General features: G+C 40.3%; 1 pseudogene; it reads right to left on the reverse strand.

Moving 5' to 3' along the window:
- LOC105614851 (antigen WC1.1-like) overlaps positions 1-15,401 on the reverse strand; it is a 58,967-nt pseudogene that overhangs the window by 7,287 nt on the left and 36,279 nt on the right.

Raw genomic sequence — 15,401 nt, forward strand, 5'->3', positions numbered from 1 at the left:
CAAAATCTTTTCTGAAAGATTGCTATAAGTTTTTATCTTCTGTGTCTGTCACTAAAAGAAGAAAAAAGCTCATATAAAAGAGATCAAATGGAAAACCAAAAGGAAAAAGAAGACATTCCCCAAAATTTCCCCAAATATTCAACTATTAGAGTTACCTGACAGAGAATTTAAATATTCCTGATTAAAGCACTCTTAAGATTAATTGACAAGATGTGTTTCTTGGCAGAGAAATTTTAACAAAAAAGAAATAAAAGTTCAAGAGCTAAAAAACTTAATATTTGAATTTAAGAACTAAAGACTGAATGTATAAGCACGTTAGAGCAGCATAAGGCAGTTCTTAAAACTGAAGATCAAGGACAAATATTCTATTAGGTTGGTGCAAACATCACTGCGGTTTCAGACCATGAATTTTAAATCATTATTATTAGGCTCAGACATATCTTTATTAATTAAATTAGGAACCATTACAATCAACACATTTTTGCCAGTGAGAAATTACTTTGTTTTTTCCTATAGTGTAAAGCTGTGCTTTGGGATTTGATGAAATCTTGGGAAGTCTTTCCTGCCTCCTGTTGGTTGTGGAAGCATTTTCTCTGCAAAAAGTTGTCGAGATGCTTGAAGAAGTGGTGTTCAGTTGACAAGAGGTCAGGTGAACATGGCAGATGAGGCAAAACTTCATAGCCCAACTCGCTACACTTTTGAAGCGTTGCTGTGTGATGTGTGGCCAGGCGTTGCCATGGAGAAGAATTGGCGCCTTTCTGTTGACCAGCGCCGACTGCAGGTGCTGCAGTTTCTAGTGCGTCTCAGTGATTTGCTGAGCGTACTTCCCAGATGTAATGGTTTTGCTGGGACTCAGAAAGCTGTAGTGGATCAGACTGGCAGCAAGTTTGGCCTTGGGAAGTGCTTTGCAGCTTCTTCTCAGTCCCACCACTGAGCTGGTCATCACCAGTTGTTGTATAAAATCCACTTTTCATCACAGGTCACAATTCAATCAAGAAATGGCTCATTGTTGTTGTGTAAAATAAGAGAAAATGATGCTTCAAAATGACAAGTTTTTTGATTTGTGGTCAGCTCATGAGGCACCCACCTATCAAAATTTTTCACCTTTCAACATTTGCTTCAAAGGCCAAACGACCGTAGAAAGGTCAACATTCAGTTCTTAGGCAACTTCTCATGTAATTGTAAGAGGATCAGCTGTGATGATTGCTCTAATTGGTTGTTGTCAACTTCCAATGGCAGGCCATTGCATTCCTCATCTTCAAAGTTCTCATCTCCTCTGCAAAACTTCTTTTTTAAAAAAGTTTATGTATTATTTATTTGCTTTTGGCTTTGCAAGGTTTTTGCTGCTGCTTAGGCTTTCCTCTAGTTGTGGCAAGTGGAGACTAGTCTTTGTTACAGTGCGCAGGCTTTTCATTGTGGTGGTTCTCGTGTTATGCAGAACAAGCTCTAGGGCTTCTGGGCTTCCGTAGTTGTGGTTCCCAGGCTCTAGAGCACAGGCTCAATATTTGTGGTGCACAGGCTTAGCTGCTCTGCAGCACGTGGCATCTTCCTGGACTAGGGATTGAACCTGTGTCTCCCACATTGGCAGGCGGATTCTTTACCAGAGTCACTAGGGAAGCCCTGCAAAACTTCTTGAACAGCCACTGCACTATATGTTCAGTAGCAGTTCCTGGGCCAAATGCATTGTTGATGTTGCAAGTTGCCTCTGCTGCTTTACGACCCATTTTGAACTCGAATAAGAAAATGACTTGAAATTGCTTTGTGTCTAACATCATGTCTGTAGTCTAAAATACATATAAAATAAGCAGCAAGTAATAAACCATTAGCAAAATAAAAAGCAAGAAATACACATTAAATGATGTGTAACATAACCACATTTATTTAAGAATACATTCCAATATCAAATGTAAAAAAAAAAAAATTCAACAATGCGAAAACCACACTTTTGCACCAACCTAACTGCAGGTCACATGGTAAGTGTCCTGGTTATAGTGCTGTGTAACAAATTTCCCCCAAAAATTTAGCCACTGGAGGAGAAAATATATACTTCATTTTGCTTGAGACTTCCTGAGTCATCAATTTGGGAAAGACTCAACAGTTCTGTCTTGAGGTCTTTCAGTGCTTGCACTTAGATATCATCTGGGGCTGCAATCAGCTGAGAACTTGACTGAACCTGTGGTTACATAAGGAAATTCCCCCATAGTATTTCAGTGGTAAAGGGACATCATGACAGCAACCTAATCCAGAAAGATTTTATACGTTCAGAGAGAAATGAGACAGAATGAACCAAAAACTAGCATTGAGGGATTCCAGTTAAGGGTCATCTGGAAATGTTTATATTATTCTTCTAGCATTTCAGTGAGTCTAAAATTACATCAAAATTTTTTTAAAAAGTGTTAAAAGGTGAAAACAAGTCAGAGACAATTCATTCCTAGGACATCTTCCATAAAAGAAACACTAATAACATTTAAAAATAAATAAAATGCTTAGGAAAAATGTAGAAGAAGGTGGACAAAACTTCTGAGAGAAATTCAAGACCTAGCTGGATGGAGGGATGTATTATGTCACTGGCTTCCCAGATGGCTCAGTAGTAAAGAATCTGCCTGCTAGTGCAGAAGTGGGTTCAATATCTGGGTCAGGAAGAATCCCTGGAGGAGGGCATAGCAACCCACTCCAGTATTCTTGCCTGGGAAATCCCATGGACAAAGGAGCCTGGCAGACTGCAGTCCATGGGCCTCAAACCAGCTGGACACAACTTTGCGACTAAACAACAATAAAAATTATGTCAATGAATTGAGAGAACCAAAACTGTCAGTCAGTCATTCTCAAATTTCTGTGTAGATTAAATCTAATCTTAATCAAAATACCCTTACGCTGATTTTTTAGGGAGTGTGAAAAATATCAAGCAGATTCCAAAATTTAGACAAAATACAAAACACCAAGAATGTTGATGTATGGCAAAACCAATACAGTATTGTAAAATAAAATAAAGTAAAATGTAAAAAAATAAAAAAAACTCATTATTACACACAAAAATAAAATAAAAGACTATCCTCAATGATTAAAAAAAAAAAAATACACCAAGAATGACCAACACAGTCAGTAAGAAAAGGAACAAAGTTAAAGGAGTTAATATAAAGTAACCTCTGTAAATTAAAATTATCTAGACTTATTACAAAGTTATAGTAATTAAGAAAATGTTGTATTGGTGCAAAGATAGATAAATGATACAGTCGAACAGAATACGGAGTATTAAAAAGGACTCAGACATATGTGCTCTTCTGCTTAAGATAAAGGTAGCACTGCAGTGGGGGGAAAGTCTTTTCAGAAGAAGATTCTGAGTGAATTGGATGTCCATGTGAAACATGACTTATCTTACACAGATATCAATCCCAGAAGGAACGTACAATTACATGCAAGAAAACAAGAAACTTTTGTAAGATACTCTAAGAGAATATTTTCATGATCTTGGAGTAGGGAAAGTTCTTTTCAAAGGGATATAAGAAGTATTAAATATACAGGGAAAAGTTGGTAAGTTATATTAATATTTCCTTCAAGTTAAAAACTTGCTTCATCAAAGGATACTGTACCATTAGGAAAACGAAAAGAAAAGACCAAATGTTAAGCACACAAAATAAGTAACATATATTTACACCCAAAGTCATTGTCATGCTACATTCTAGCATCATATTTATAATAGTCAAGAGCAGGAAACAACTCAAATCTCTAACATCAGTTGAATGGATCAATGGCCATGTTATCAATGAAAGCACTATTCTACAGTAATAAAAACGAATAAAGTACTGCTATAAACAACATCATGAGTGAATCCTAAACATGATGTTGAGTCGAAGAAGTCACACACAAAAGAAAACACACTGCATGATTTTATATAAAGTTCAAAAACCAATAAAACACTCTGCAGTGGTAGAAGTTGATAAGCAGTTCTCCCTGGAGAGGAGGGAGGCCACAGTTATTGGAGGCAACAGTGACTCTTGGTGCTGGGAATGTTCTCTTTGCTGCTCTGGGTACGTGACAGAAATCTACACATATTGCTTATACACTGTTTTCTATGATCATATGTCAATAACAATGTTGCTTTAAAATATATTACTCCCCTTCCCACTTCTTCCCCTAATCTGAAAAACGAGTGAACAATGAGAAGCATCATATTTCATCATGAAATATCTTCCAAAGCCAGTTTTCCCTCACTCTCTGCTCTTCGGGACATTTCACTCCAGGAGCATCCTGAGTACCAGTAGCCCTTCCCTCTCTCTTACCTGAGCAGACCACAGAGGCTGTGTTGCCATGGGAACAGTCAGGACCACCCAAGGCAGTCATAGGACAACTCCACAGGAAGGACTCTGCCCCCGAGCAGTGAAATCGGACTGTTGAGATACGGTCACCTCTCTCCACCAAGTGTGGTCCTCTGGGGGTGGAGATGGCAACTCCACAGCCGAACTGACGACAGACAACATTGGCATTGGCCAGCGTCCAGTGGGAGGCACAGAGAGCTCTCCACTGTCCAGAAATATTCATCTCCACCTGCCCCTCACACTGAGAGGAGCCGTTCGTCATGAGTCGGACTTCTGAGTATGCTGGTAGAAGAAGACAGAAATTCAGAAAAATCTCATGATTTCTCACCTGAACAAAGTGTGCAGGGAGGTTAGTCCTGACCTGCATCTCACCTGAACAAATAACCTGAGCAGCTCCACTGTGGTGACAAGTGCCCCCTGGACAGGGCACCCTGGGGCACCACCAGAGCTTACGTTCCTCCCCCTCACACCTGAACTCTTCAGCCCAGACCCGGCCATCAGACTCTCTGAAGAGCTCATGTCCCAGAATAGACACAGCCTTGCCGCACCCCAGCTCTGCACAGATGACCTGGGCAGTGCGGAGTGTGAAGTTCCCGTCAGACACTGGGGTCCATTCTTCTCCAGGACGTACTTCTACCCGTCCTGAGCAGGGTCCATTGTCTCCAACCAGACGCACAAATCCTAAGAAAACAACAACAAGTAATCCAGTGAGTGCCCATAGTCCTGGTTTGGCAGATGGAAACAATGTCACAGGCAATAATGTGAAAATTTTTCTTTTTCAGGAGTGGCGCCTGGAGAGAGAATTGGACACTTATACTCAGAATTTCATGAGCAAGTATTTTCATGAGCAAGTTTCTGAAAAGAAACCCTGAAGGATTTTCAGGGTCAGTTTGAAATGGCTGATTTCCAAAAACATGCATTTTGAGGTTAATTAGGAATTTTAATCAGAGAAGGCAATGGCACCCCACTCCAGTACTCTTGCCTGGAAAATCCCATGGATGCAGGAGCCTGGTAGGCTGCAGTCCATGGGATCATGAAAAGTCGGACACAATGGAGCGACTTCACTTTCACTTTTCACTTTCATGCAATGGAAAAGAAAATGGCGATCCACTCCAAAGTTCTTGCCTGGAGAATCCCAGGGACTGGGGAGGCTGGTGGGCTGCTATCTATGGGGTCACACAGAGTCGGACACGACTGAAGCGACTTAGCAGCAGCAGTGGCAGCAGCAGGAATTTGAATTCCTCATCTAGAGGCCTGGAAACTACAGAGCCCAAGGACACTGCTCTGTAGTGGGCACCAGACTCAGGTTCAGAGCTGAAGTAACCCAGAGTGAAGTAGATCCATGGGCCGCAAATGTTACAGGATTAAGAGCCACCCAAGGTTAAAAGGCCATCCTTAGATTTCTGAGGCCAGAATACTGGCCAGTTTTCTCTCAGGAACCAATACTCAAGTCACTGAAGATGAGGAAAATCATGCGGGCTGGATCTGTGAGTGCTCGCTGACAGTAGACAGACTTCTGGCTAACAGGAGGAAAGCTAGACATTATAACAAGCTTTCACATATGTTTATCATAATTTTTCATGGTAAAAAATTCCAAGAATTTCTTAGGTGACCTGAGTTTGTAAAGTTGTCCAGAGGTCAGTTTGGATAGGAAGAAAGCTCAGAGTCATAGGAGAAGGGGCTGGTCATAGCCATCTTTCTTGAAAGCTTAGAATTTATCAAAGAACCTGGGAGAGAGTGAGTTCTCAGTGGGAGCAGGCAAAACAGCTGAGGTTTTTGATTACTTCGTACTAGACATGTGAACTTCAGGAAACTCTAAAAAGTGAAGATAAGTTAAAGTATTTTAATCCTGTCTATATGCTAACTGTTTCTTCCTTTCCTATTTGGATTCTTGAGAAATAGCTGCTATGCTGTAAAGAACGAGAGGAAGAGGAAGAGAGCAGAGGGCAAATAGTGAAGTGAAGGGAAGGTCACTCAGTCATGTCTGACTCTCTGCGACCCCATGGACTACACAGTCCATGGAATTCTCCAGGTCAGAATACTGGAGTGGGTAGCCTTTCCCTTCTCCAGGGGATCTTCCCAACCCAGGGATCGAACCCAGCTATCCCGCATTGCAGGCTGATTCTTTACCAACTGAGCTACAAGGGAAGCCCGAGAATACTGGAGTGGATAGCCTATCCCTTCTCCAGTGGATCTTCCCAATCCCGGGGTCTAACTGGGGTCTTCTGCACTGGAGGTGGATTCTTTGCCAACTGAGCTATGAGGGAAGCCCAGAGAGCAAATAAGCCATACATAATTCAGAAATTTTCAAATTGCAAAAGCCTCAATATGGATGAAAGGTAGAATACTTGGGGGAAATATTTGTCCAACAAGTTTTTGACACATTTTATCCCCTGTGCTCCTCCCATCAACCTCTTCACCCTGCCACCTTTCCCATTTCTCCCACTGCAGACAAGAGAAAACAATCTTAAGAACCGCAAATGGGTGGAAAGGAAATTCTGAAAGGGAAGACCTTCTGTAGGAGTGGAGTGAGGTAGGGTGTGTGGTAGGTTAAATGGGGAGTGGATGGGGTATGAAACTGAGAGAGAGACCAAAGGAAAAACTCATGATCATGGTTTGAACTTCAGGGACCACACTTTGCGCAGAGGAAGGTAATCCAAATAAAAAAGAAACCCACAACATAAAACACTTTCTTTAACACACTTGTCTGGTTTCAAAGTATGCTCATGATTATACATGGTGAAATTCTTTCTGGTAAAGGATTCTGATTATATAAATATGTGAACTTTGAAGGTTCAGAAAGAATATTGTAAAAAAAAAAAAATCTACTACAGAAAACAGAAAAAAAAAAAAAAAAACAAACAGAAAAGACCTAAAAGAAATTAAAGACTTGAAGGATCAGCTTGACCACTTTTACAAGAGTGAATGGTGTGAGAGAAGATGGTCTGCTTGCCTTTTTGTATTTATCACTTTCATCTCCCCAGAGAGACACAGGTGAGAACGCCTAGTCTGGTCTGGTTGGGAGTTCGCTCATAGGCAACACATTCTAATTAAAGCATTTTCAGTCAACACTTTTTAGTTGCTATATTAACCCCATAAGATTACAGATTAGGCAGATCACGAAAGAAATATTTGTTATATGCTGTTTTATGGTACCCTGATACATGTTAAATGCTCAAATACACACTGAATAATCAATAGTCTTATATACATAAGGATAGACTCTTCTGAGACAAATCATGACTTCTTTTTTGTTTTCTATTTGATTTTAAAATTTCTGTGGAAGATTATGTGTGTGGAAACTGCGAGAAAGTTTGTGGAATAGAAGGCTGATGTCAGTGGATAAGGATATTAAATATAATAAAAATATATCCTTCTCTGGTCTCTTGCTGTACAGACATCCTGCATCCTTAGGCACACACAGCATCCTCCACACCACTCCTGGACCATCAGTGCTGCTCAGAACACCCCTCATGTGCCTTTTTCAGTTCCTATTACAATCCCTCTCCCTCCCAGCTGCTATAACTCTCTTCTACCTTCTTCAAAAAGTACATCTATCCCCTTACTCCTATTCATATCAAGTAACCCCCCAAATTCAATTCTCCTAAATCACTGAAGTCATCAAGTATAAACTATATAATTTCTTACCATAAAACACAGAAATTGTATTGCTTCCACTTTTGACTTGCCAGTATATGGCTAAGTGTTCTTCCAAAGTTTTGGCCTGTACAGATGTCTTAAAAGAAAAAAAATGGGCAGAGAATCTCTTATAGTAACAACGGAAGGAGAACCATGACTCAGAGCACTTCATCCAAAGTTCTCTGGTGTTACCTGCAAAGGCCTATGAACATTTACACCTAAAATTTCCAAAGAGGCTTGCAATTTGGCACAAATCCATCAATTCCTGTCTGATCTGTTTCATGACATCCTCTGTGCCTCCACCCCTACTAACCTAGTGTAAAATAATGCCTCACACTCTACGTACAAAAACAACTCCATCCACGATGATGTGTCCTCATTCCAGCCCTCCCTTCCCATAGGCTAATTGTGCAAAGGGATTTGTGTGGTGATTTGAAAATGTCTCATGTGATTGATCTCCATCTTCATTACAAAGATCAGTTTTCATTGGAATAGTTTAATCTACTATGTCAGGTAAGATCACTGGAGAAGAAACAGCAGAGACTTACAGCAGGAAAATAAATGAAGCACATCACCCGCAGAAGCTTTGTGCATTCAGGGAGGATGGGCCTGTCTCAGTCCTCTCTACCCCATCTCTCTCCTATTGCCCCAGTGATCAGACGCCAGCTTCCATGGACCTTTTCCTTCTGCCATCACAGGGCAATACACTGAGCATACCTGAGCAGATGACTCCGGCATCGTTGTCATGACTGCAGTTGTGCACTCCCCAGCCCTGGGAAGGGCACTTCCACAGGTGGGATTCCTTTCCTCTGCAGTCCAGTGTGTCCAGAAAGATGCGCCCTGATCCTGCCCCAAAGTGAGCAGACCCCATGGCATTGAGGGCATCTCCACAGCCCAGATGCCTGCACACAACGCGGGCATCGTCCAAGTCCCAGTCGTTATCACAGATGGTGCCCCAGGAGCCCTGGTCAAGGATCTCCACTCTCCCAGCGCAGGGACCTCCTCCATCCACCAGGCGGAGCTGTCTGCTGTCTGAGGAGAGAGAAATGGGACAATGGGGCATTGACAGTGGGGATAAGGGTCTTCTGTCCTGTAGGACCTTCACCTGAGCAGTAGGGGGCGCTCTCCTCTGAGCCGTCAGAGTCCCCTGGTTCTGACAGGGAGTCATTGCACTGGGGCAACACCCGAGTCTGGTTTCTTACAGCAATGACAGGAGAATAATAACAATGAAAATGGGCACAAACAGGAAATATTACGCTACTGAGTAGGGTGAGACAGGAGTGTTAACTGAAAGGTTGTTGTTGAATTACGACACCGGGATTCTTGGCCTCCGGAGGAGAAGAATTCAATCCGGGGCCAGAGACGAGGCTTGATCACTCAGAGCTTTTGTGTAAGAAAGTTTTATTAAAGCATAAAGGAGATAGAGAAAGCTTCTGATATAGGCATCAGAAGGGGGCAGAAAGAGTACCTCTCTGCTAGTCTTGAGCTGGATGTCATATAGTCACCAGCAGTCTGTTAATGAAAGAAAGGAATCTCTCAAAACTTAGAATGGCACCAGGCCCCTCACCCGTAAGATGTATTTTGGGATAACCTTGGCTCCAAATGGTTTATCTTGGGCCATAAAATGATTAACTTGAATCTTGAAGAAGGGTAGATGACCATACAAATAGTTTCATTCACATAGATTAGAGGAACAATATCGGAGTATAACATACTGGTTTATCAAGTAGGTTCTGGGCCCAAAAGGCGGAACTGACTTGAAGACAGAGTTTGGGGTAAATGCAAAGTACATTAGCATAGCTTAAGATAAACATTTCCATAAGAAAAAGGCATTGGTTAACTTCAGGTGGAACCAGGTATCATTACAGCAACACAGAATTTTAAGAGAAACCTCCTTTTAAATTTGTATAGAGAAGGAAAAAATATCATCGCTAGTTTGTTTCCTCCTGCCGCTTAAGAGAGAGAAAATGTCTGACACTTGCAGGCTATTTCCCCCATTTGGAGACCCCTGGCCTTCCTGCCTGTTACCCTCTCTTAACGTTTGATTTGTAGAGTTCTGCATAGCATCTGAGAAAGATTTACAGAAAATGTTAGTCTCTCTACCCAGAGCAATTGAATGAGTTCAGTCACAGGAATGGGCTGGCTACTGGATGGATTCCTTATAAACCACACACACATTCCTGCCCTTGACCTGAGAGTTACAGGGATTAGATTAAAGGAAATGGAGTCAGGAACTGGCCTCATCAGAAGCCTCAGGTAGCGGCCATGAATCCTCTATCAGAATCATCCTCCTTGGTCATGCAGAACTGAAAGACAAATGGACCTTGAGATGTCTTGGTTTGCCCCAGAATATTTCACTGATGGTTCTAAGCTTCAGACTGCAGATCTGGATACTTTGTTTTAAGAAAATGGGATCTCTTTGAGTGGATTGGGCAACCTTGCATAAGAAACTTGTCAGGTGATATTGATTGACATCGACCAGATTCCACTGGGACTCTTGGAATGCTGCTTCTTCCCTCAAGTAAATATTATCTTTTCTTGCACTTTGTGTCAGCAATCACTATTATTCAAAGTTGGAGATTATTTGTTCTCCAGAGGGAAAATATTACGCATTTCTGACTGTACCATAGAGCAGAAATAGGTTAAATTCTTGCTCTGAAAGCACTTGAACAAAGGATATTGACAGACTCACTGTGCTGTTCTTCTTTAATACATAAAAAGCCATGTAAAGAAAGGTTACATGATGTCTACTCGGTGTTGCACTTTAGGAAATGATGAAGCAGAGAATAAAATCTAGAAGTTTGTACTTCCATGAAGAGGGGTTCCAATGCAGGGGTTCACAGCAGGCCAATGGTCTGCTGGATACAACTTTAAATGCTATAAAATGTTAGATAAAAAATGAAGATATTAGACATTTGTGGATACAATATCAACTAAACATGCTAAAATTCTAAAGAGCGGAGATTACTTCATTGTTAGCCAAGGCTCTGAAGCTTCTTTTTCTCTATGGGAATTTCCCGATTTGTTGCCTGGGTTAGAGCTTCCCTGGTGGCTTAGAGGTTAAAGCGTCTGCCTCCAATGTGGGAGACCCGGGTTCGATCCCTAGGTCAGGAAGACCCCTGGAGAAGGAAATGGCAACCCACTCCAGTATTCTTGCCTGGAGAATCCCGTGGACTGAGGAGCCTGGTGGGCTGCAGTCCACGGGGTCACAAAGAGTCGGACACGACTGAGTGACGTTACTTACTTACTTACTTGCCTGGGTTAATGGATCAAAGTGGGACAGAGAAGCCTGCATGATTTGGGGGTTTCCTGGTGCTGCAGTGACAAAATTGGAGACTTGAGAGCCTCTCCCATATAGCAGATTTTCTCCTCAAACATGTGCCCAGTAAACACACTATCAATGGCAGGAGGCCAGAGAACTGTGTCAAACCCTTGGAAACGGAGTGGATCTTCCCTCATCCTCCTGATGGCTGAGCTACCAAAACATTCAGGTTTTCAATTATAAACTCTGAAAGCCCATAACACAGGGGCAGAGAAATCAGAGGTAGACTGAGTGCTACAAAACTGCCACCCAGACTTGTGACAGCTCAACTCTAGCTAGTGTTTAGACATCTGGGTGGTCTAAGCCCCTTTCTCCACTTGCTTAAAAAAAACAGAATATGAATCCTTTCAGGTGTTAGAAAATGTATCTGGGATATCTTATTTTCTTATGCATCATTTCTCTCATTCAGTTAAAAAGTGCATGGCATGTAAAGAGATGGATGACAAGACAAATTTAAAAATTGAAGAAAGGAAGGTAAGAGAAGGCAGAGACACACATGCTAGATATGCTGGAGTTAGCAGATAAGGATTTTAACTATGAGCAATGTGTTTAGGGGAAAAGGGGAAAGGAAAGAACCAATAGGTGAAAAACGAAAAATGTTAACAAATAATTGTAACTATAAGAAAATGAAAGGAACAGTTGCCAACTGAAAATAAAACATCTAGAATTAAGAACTGAATGAATAGGTTTAAAAGAATTTTAGACAGACCTGAACACAGAATTAGTGTCTTAGAGGAGTCCTAGAGTTGAGAGATGAGGAGGAGGAAAAGGGAAGGAGGAAAAGGAAAAAGAGGGGGAATAGGAGAAGAGAAACAGAGAGAGTGCAGCAGAAGTAATATTTGAAGATATAATAATTAAGAATTTTTTTAATGGATGTAAGGCTATGAAAACCTCCACATCTAGTAAAGCTGCAGAAAATCAAAGGAAAATCTGTAATAAATTTGTTTAATACCAAAGAAAGAGAAAAAGGAGAGAAAAAGGAACATGAAGCACATGGGTCAACTAAAAGGAAATGATAGATACTAACCCAACAATATCAGTAATTGGATTTGCAATCTAATTACAATGATTAGATACTTCAAATTAAAGCCCCTCTACTAACTGATAAACCAAAAAGATTCAGGTAAATGCTACCTGCAAGATACATTGTATATGAGAGCAAAGAAAGGTCAAAAGTAAAATAAAGGGGGGAAATGTATATATTATGTGAATACTAGGCTTCCCAGGTGGTGCTAGTGGTAAAGAACCTGCCTGCCAATGTAGGAGACATAAGAGACGTGGGTTCAATCCTTAGGTCAGGAAGATCTCCTGGAGGAGGGCATGGCAACCCACTCCAGTATTCTTGCCTGGAGAATCCCATGGACAGAGGAGCCTGGCTGGCTACAGTCCTTAGCAAAGAGTTGGACATGACTGAAACGACTTAGCAAGCCCACGCACATGTGAATACTAACTATAAGAAAGCTGCAGTAGCTATAGCAAGGTCACAGAAAGGAGACTTTAAGGGAAGATGCGCTAATTTAGTTAAAGTGGATATTTTCATGATTATACAGTGGTATGCCCTTAATAAAGATATTACAGATATCAGAATCCAGGGAAGATATCAAAACATAGCTTTGAAATACAGAATAATACTTGACAGAATGAAAAGAAGGAATAGACCAAATAACAACCAACCTGAGGGAACTTTAACAAGTCTTTTTCAATACCACGCAGACCAGGCATACGAAATAGAAGGAAGACTATAGTAGATGTAAAACACCACAATCCACACATTTAGCTAAATAACATATAAAGAGCAATGCACCCAATAATGAAAGAATTCACATTATTGTAAATGCACTAGGAACGTTTATCAAAAATGACCATATGGTAGGACAAAAACCTTCAGATAATTGAATTTATATAGAGCATTTACTATGACCACAGTGTAATTATATTAAGAATTAACAAGAAAATACGGTTAGCCATCCTTGTTTGGAGAAATTAAGCAACACCCTTCCGAAACAGTACCTGGGTCTGGGAATAAATTTAAACATTAGAAAATATTGTGAAATAGTGATAGCAATGATACGATATAACTAAACTCTTTTAATGCAACTAAAGTAGTGCTTAAGGGAAATTTATACCTTAGATTTAGAAAAGAAGAAAGGCTAAAAATGAAAAAACATGTAAGCTTCTATTTCAGAAACTAGGAGAAGAGAAAATAAAGCCTAAAGGATACAGAAGTTGGGATTAACATAGAAAAGAACAAAAATTAATTTTAAAAAAGAAGGGAAGGCTGGTGGTAGTGATGGTGGTTTAGTCCCTAAGTCAAGTCCTACTCTTGCGACTCCATGGACTGTGGCCCACCAGGCTCCTCTGTCCATGGGATTTTAGGCAAGAATATTGGAGAGGGTTGCCGTTTCCTTCTCTATGGGATCTTCTTAACCCAGAGATTGAACCTGCGTCTCCTGCTTTGCAGGTGGTCTCCTGCATTGCAAGCGGATTCTTTACTGCTGAGCCACCAGGGAAGCCCAAGGCAAGCACGACAGAGAAAACAGGGAAACCTTTCAAACACCGCTCCTTGAGAACCGCTAACTACTGAGCAAAACTTCACAAGAACAAAGAGAAAATAAAGGTAACAATGCCAAGAACGAAGAAATGTCACTACAAATCATACACATTTTTTGGTCACAGTTTTATTTTGATTAAATTCACATATCTAATGTGGATAAATACTCAGAAGATTTTCAATTTCTCCACAATCTTGCCAACACTTCTTCTTCTTCTTCTTTTTTTTTTTAAATCGTAGCCATTTTGAGAGGTGTGAGATGATATCTCCTATGGTTTTGATTTACATTTCCCTGATGACTAATAATGTTGAGCATATTTTCCTATACCTGTTGGTTATTTCTATATCTTCTTTGGAGAAATGTCCATTCAAGCCTCTGACTAATTTTTCAATTGGGTTATTACGGTTTTTTTCTTGTTATTGTTTTGCTCTTGAGTTGTAGGATTTCCTTATATATTTTGCAAATTGTCTATTTTTGCCAGTTCTTTTGGTGTCATATCCATGAAATCATGAAATAATGTGTATGTATTTGGTGAGGAACTAAATTATCAGGTATCTAAAATGTAATTTGTATCTGTTGATGATATTAAAACATCACACACAGTAAAACAAATTCAGATTCAGTAAGATTATAGATATTCTTTACTCAAATCATAAAATTATTTGAAGAAAATAAAATGATTAAAAGCTATTTTGAGAAGAATGGCATCTGAAACACTGCATTAAAGGCAGAATTCAAAAAAGTAAAACATAGTATATTTGATCATATAACCACACCACATACACAAACCTAAAGACATATGCAAAAAATGGGGTAAATACTTTCAGTAGTATTTAAGAAAAGGAGTAAGTGGTGTTAATTTGTAGAGAGTTCCTATAAATAAATGAAATTTTAAACATTCTAGAGAAAAAATATAAACGATGATGGAAGATATCTTAAAGATGTCTGGAATACCTTTAAGTATTTACTTGTTTATCATGTCCACATTCCACAACAAATACACACACATATATACCCCTGAATGAAAGTTCCATGGAAGGACCTTGCATATCTTATTTACCCCGTGTTTCTGCTATTAGGATGGTGATTGCACATTCACCATTCAACAAGAATGCATGGAGAAGCTTTTCTAAATACCATGATGCTAAATCACTTCAGTAGTGTCCGACTCTATGCAACCCCATAGACGGCGGCCCACCAGGCTCCCCCATCCCTGGGATTTTCCAGGCAAGAACACTGGAGTGGGTTGCCATTTCCTTCCCCAATGCATGAAAGTGAAAGGTGAAAGGGAAGTCGCTCAGTAGTGTCTGACTTTTAGCGACCTCATAGACTGCAGCCTACCAGGCTCCTCTGTCCATGGGATTTTCCAGGCAAGAGTACTGGAGTGGGGTGTCATTGCCTTCTCCTAGATACCATGATGGGGCTTGATAAATATTTATTGAATGAATAAGTAGATGAATAAAATTCAGTGAAATAGAATTTCTTTAAATTCATGGTAATCAGCAAAATAGTAAAGCAAATATAAATTAATGGTAATGTTTTCTGATAATAAATGGTGCAAATTAAAAATAA

Source organism: Ovis aries, chromosome 3 (assembly GCF_016772045.2).
Source record: "Ovis aries strain OAR_USU_Benz2616 breed Rambouillet chromosome 3, ARS-UI_Ramb_v3.0, whole genome shotgun sequence".
Classification (NCBI taxonomy): Eukaryota; Metazoa; Chordata; class Mammalia; order Artiodactyla; family Bovidae; genus Ovis; species Ovis aries.